This window comes from Vicia villosa, linkage group LG1 (assembly GCF_029867415.1).
Source record: "Vicia villosa cultivar HV-30 ecotype Madison, WI linkage group LG1, Vvil1.0, whole genome shotgun sequence".
Lineage (NCBI taxonomy): Eukaryota > Viridiplantae > Streptophyta > Magnoliopsida > Fabales > Fabaceae > Vicia > Vicia villosa.
In genome coordinates, this window is record NC_081180.1 from 22318904 (window position 1) to 22325012 (window position 6109).

Sequence of the window (6109 nt, forward strand, 5' to 3'; positions counted from 1 at the left end):
TGAAATTTATGATGGTTCAAAAACCAAAGGTTTATCTGCAGAGGCAGTCATCCTCCTTTTGTAATATTTTCCTTTTGTCGAGGATATGTAATGACTTCTTTTTTCACTTTATTATCCCTAATTTTGTCTGCACTGTTTATTTACAACTACAGTCAGCGGGATGCCCCAATTTTGCCTAAGTCTCCTTAATAGGTTTTGACTTAGCAGGCCTTGCATTGTTTTTTCTTTTTTGTTGCGGACATTGACTGCCAGGCTTAATTATGACGGAGAACCATCAGCGATTATGTTCAAAGGAACAATTTGGGATAATTAAGTTAACTGAACAGCTACCCTACCCCAGGTCATATTTTGAGGGTTTTTATTTTGTACGTGAAGGAAAACTCCTACTTCTTAGGCTCAAAGGGGTTGACGAGGGATTAACATCCTTATATCTCCACTGTATTGGAATTGAAACAATGCCTGTACATCGTCAACACGGTCTGTTCGAAAGCGTACTGTATGAGATTGTGGTATCGTTTTCGTCATTCTCCCTCCAAAGGCTTACAGTTTTAACGAGAGTCGAATATCATAAAAGAAGAAAACCAAGTAAAAAACAGTTTTAAATATAGTGAAAACACTAGGAATAATCCAAGACATACGTAAGCAATGCATTAATGATTATTGTAAAGTACATAGCGTTTGTCATACGACAAATGTTTAAACAAACAGAAAAGAGATTGCGAATGCAAATGAAACTAATGATCTAAGAATCCCTCCTTCTAGACATCCATAGCATTAGACTTGTGCGGATCTTTAGGCTGGCCGGACTCAATGACCCCTTCTTCAATTAAATCTTGCTTCCCCTCCACCATGCCTATGCATCCTTGTTCAAGATATTGCCCCCAGTTGGACTAATCTTTGCCCCACAAACCGTTGTAAGGTATTCTCGTAAGCTTCGTTGCGTTCTAAGATGAACCCCTTTATAAGTAGATACCCCTTAAGTGCATCTATGGGGGAACTTCTTTGTTGAACCAACTCCTGCTCGGTAACGACCTCTATTGCATCGACTGCCCCAACATGAGGAAGCATAGGCGCGGGCGTAGGCGTAAGTACGTAGTTTGTATAATGAAGGGCAACCTTTTCTCCTTGTAGGACCAAGCTCTTTTGAACATTCAATGGTTGATTCTCCTCTCTCCACATTTTAGGGCTCTTCTTGAGTTCATTTATGAGTCTCAGGAAATCAGCTAGCGTAGTTGTTGATTAGATAAGGGTGAAGACAAAAATGCAAATGTAGATGTAAATGTATGACAGCATGAAAATTCGAATGCATGCGTATGCGAGAGACTCCTTGTATCATAACTCCGTGTATGCAATGCAGATGTGTAACATATAATCCTAGGGATAGCCTTAGAGGCGACATTAGACCCTCGTGGAATCTTTGCAAGATAAATGTTATGACACGCTAAGGGAAATCCCTTGGATTCGAGAGTATGCAGAAGGTAGCGGCTGGTGACCGTTCAAGACAGTCACCAAGTCTCATGGCCATCTAGAGGTCGTTCGACGTGTACCAATGAAGTTGTCCTTGGTGGGAAGGTTCTCTATGTGGAACACAACCTATATAAGGATGATATCGAATGAAATGAAATCCCTACAAGCCAGGGACGAAAGATGTATAAATGGGAATCCAAACCCTATAAATTAGAGGGTGCGCGGGAGCAAGCACGGGTTGACCGTTCAAGACAGTTACCAACTCTCATGGCCATCGAGAGGCCAATCGACGTGCGTTAGTGAGGGTGTCCTTCAGGGGAAGGACGCGTCGTTGTAAGAACACATGGACGTAAAAGAACATCCCTACAGGCTAGGGAGTACGTATGAGTAAGCATTGGGTGACCGTTCAAGATAGTCACCGGATCGCATGGCCATCGAGAGGCCAATCGACGTATGCTAACAAAGATGTCCTTCGTACGAAGGACGCGATTTTAAAAATAGAATCCCTACAGGCTAGGGAACTCGTAGATGTAGGCACGAAGTGACCGTTCAAGACAGTCACTAGATCGCATGGCCATCGAGAGGCCAATTGACGTGCGTAAACGAAGATGTCCTTCGTGGGAAGGACACGTAGTTGTAAGAATACAAGGATATATAAGGAAAGTCCCTACAGGCTAGGGAGTACATAGATACAGGCGCGGAGTGACCGTTCATGACAGTCACTAAGTCTCATGGCCATCGAGAAGCCAATCAACGTGCATAGATGGAGGTGTCTTTCGTAGGAAGGACATGGTCTCGGAAATAGAGTCCCTGTAGGCCAGGGAACGCTTAGGAACACCTGTAGAAATTAAAACGCAAGATATTTGAAGTATATAAATTGCAAACACATAATAAGCACATAAGCACATAAGCCCTAGGTTCATAGGTTCGACGTAACGGCTTAGGGTGCCTACCCTTCCCATTGGTATGTTCTAGAAGGTCTCATGGGGTCGTTCGTAGCCGCCGAGACTTTTTGTCTCTTTGGATTTTAGAACAACTCATTTTATCCATGAGGTTCGAATTTTAGGGGTAGGTTCCCAGAGAGATCAGCCAAATACCAAGTCCAGCCCTCAACAAGGTCGAGCCTCGTATCAGACCTTTCCGGATATTCAACCCACTCTGAGTGGAATTATAATAAGACTCGTAGGCGATGTAATTCCCCTCTGGTCATTATTATAATTCCCACGCTTAGGTTTAACAACAGTTTATATACAACCCAAAAATGCAATAAAAATAACAAATATTCAAATAATCAAATATTTAATTAAAATTGCTATAAACAAATTAAATCGTAAACAAATAAATAAAATTAAACAATTTAAATATTTATATAAAAACTATAAACCATGGAAATTGCAAATAAATATCTAAATAAAAATTTAAATATTAAATATAAAAGGAAAGAAATAAAACCTAAACCCTAATTTTGGCAAATTTGCCAAACCCTAAAAAAAAGTTCGCCAAAAACCTAAAAAAGTTTGCCAAAAACCTAAACCCTGCCAAAACCTAGGAGCATAATAATTTACAGTTTTGTTATCACTAATCCCCAGCAGAGTCGCCAGCTGTAGCAACCTGCCCTAAAAATTAGCTTTTAGAGTCGCCACCTATTCTGAAGGACGAATAGGAAACCCTACGTAGTTAAGAGATTCGGGATAAGTTATTATAATCAGGTCGAGGGAAGGTGTTAGGCACCCTCAACCCTTTCCTATTGGCTTTGAATCTAAGGTAAAGGTTTATGGCTAAAATATTGAGGTTTAATAGCTACAGAATTGAATAGGGGAAAAATTGAGATTTTAGGGATGGGGACTCGCCTTGGTTATCCAAGTGCCTACGTATCTCCTTAGGGAGAATCAGAGTCAACGTAGTTCGGGCACAGGATTGTACGCCTTAGAGTTAGAATTTTATTGTACTTGAAGTTGTTTTGAAATTGTTTTGAATTTGATTTGAAAATTGCAGTTGAATGGATGAAAATCCGTAGTATCGTGGTTTTGTGTATTTTGAATGCTTATTTGGGCGTACAACCCTGATTTAATATGGCACCGTTAGTTGCGATGACCAATAGATTTGGTCAGTATAGCTAACAGATTAGGAGGCATTGCTGGTTACTCAGATCGATAGATTGATCGTCGCGGGCAGCAAATTAAATGTGTTTTAGATTTTGTATATCTTTTTATCTCTCGTCTAATGCGACTAATAGCTTTAGTCGGGTCGAGGAGAGAATTAATAAGAATTAATTAAATTATTATTACCAAATAAATTAGATTCAATTATATTATTAATAAATAAATTAAGCGAATAAAAAATTATTTCTCGTCTACTGCGACTAATGGATTTAGTCAGTTCGAGGAGAAAATTAGATTATATCATCAAGAGAGAACGAATAATTAAACAATTAAAATTTCACAAAATTAATTAATTAAACTTTTGTTATTTTTTTATTTAGTATAGGGGGTGGGTTTTGTTCAGGTTAGTAATTTTGGGGTGTGTGGGTAGTAATGAGTTAGGCCCCAATTGGTTTCAAGATCCGTTAGATCCTGTGTGACGCAAGAAAAGACTATGGTATGCTACCAGGGGCGATGGACATTTGATTTCATGGCGTGATAAACGTGTGGTTGTGATCTAAAGTTGCCTGGGGATACAATGGTAGGACACACATCGAATCATGTTCGCGCGTGAGACCATGTGGCCATCAGGAGGCCACATGGCGTGAATCCAACGGTCAGAGAGATCGGTAAACCAATTTCTTCCAACAAGTCTTCCTCATTTTTCATTCCTTTTTCTCTCTCTACCCTCATTTTCTCTCTTTCTCTCTTGCTCCCTCCGACTTCATACCAGCCCAGAAACCACCCCTTCCACCACCGCAAACCACCGCACAACCCAGTTTCCGGTTGAGTTTCAACCGTGAAACTCAAACCTTCAACCCTTCCCCAAAATTCATCAAACAAACCCAGAAACCACCATAGAGTAAGAACCCTAACCCCAAGACAAACCCAGATTCAACCAAAATCAAACATAAACATGCAACTAGATGGATCCTAAGCTAAGTTTTGTCGGTGATTACCTTTTATCTTCGGTTTCTGGAACGTGTGTGCTCCGACCCACCTTCTAATCTCTTTTTCTTTCTCTGTTCGCAGGTATAGGATGGAGATCCAAGGGTTTGTTCGCGGCGGCGCAAAAGTTCTTCCTTGCCCGCCTCCCCCCTCTTTATTCTTCTTCTATTTCTTTTATACTTAGGTTTTTGGATTCAATTTAGGGAAAGATTAGATTAGATCATTATTAGGTTAGTTTTCTTAGTATTTGATTCGTTTCAGCATCCCTTAGTGATTGTAATTTGTCCTTTAATTTAATAAAATTTTGATTCCAATTTGTTAAGTTTTGATTGTTATTTGAAGATTGCATTTTTGTTCTGGATTTTGTTTTCTGTTACGCGTTTGACTGAGGATCCATGGGCCTGGGCATTGAGTGTTGGTCGAAGACTAGGGTTCTGGTGGTGGCTGCGTAGAGATGCTTACAGTGGCGCTGAATTAGGGTTTGACTTGGGGGAAGGGAAAATGAACAGTGGCCGGGTTGGGTATGACCCGGTCCACTCCCTAATCCGTTCACGGCCCAGCGTGATAGGCCCAAAGCTCTTTTTTTATTTTTGGCTCAGAATGCAACAATCCAAAAACGTTAAAAGCTCAATTAACCAAATTAATGATTTAATTAATCTCTTAATCACCTATGATAATTGGAAATGATTATTAAGTTTAATATTATCAATTAATAATAACATCTAAAATAATACTAGTATTATCTTAAACATTAATAATAATTAATTTAATTAAACCAAATAATAAAATACTAATAATCTCAAAGCTAGTAAGAAAAATGGTTAAATGAAGATAAGCAAATGGGCCTATTGGGCCCTAATTTTTTTCTTAAAACACACCCCTCTCTTTTCTTTTTCCTAAGAAGCAAAAGGAAAGACCAAGTGCCAATTGAATTTAAAAAGATTTTGCTATTTACACCCTTATTATTTTAAACCAATCTATACAGGAGTTTTATAGGAGAGCGAGTTTGATAATAGATATATCAGACCCTATGGCTCCTAATTCTTAACATCCTTAATAAATTGAGACGGGAATCGCATCGGGTAAATTTTGGGGTATGACACAAGGCAAGGTTAGTTGCAAGGGGTTTCACTCAGAAAGAAGGTGTCGACTTCAATGATGTGTTTTCTCCTGTTGTGAAGCATAGGTCCATTCGAATGTTGCTTGCCATGGTGGCACAGTTCGATCTTGAATTAGAACAAATGGATGTGAAGACTGCGTTATTGTATGGTGATCTAGATGAAACGATCCTGATGAGGTAACCTGAAGGGTATGTCGAAAAGGAGAAGGAAGATTATGTGTGCAAGTTAAAGAGATCTTTGTATGGGCTGAAACAATCTCCTCGACAGTGGAATAGGAGATTCGACAAGTTCATGGCACACATAAGTTTCATTAGAAGTCAGTTCGACCACTGTGTTTACTTTAGATTTCGACCTGGTAATTCATTTGTTATTTTGTTGCTTTATGTGGATGATATTCTCATAGCAAGCAACAATGTTGAAGATGTGACGAGG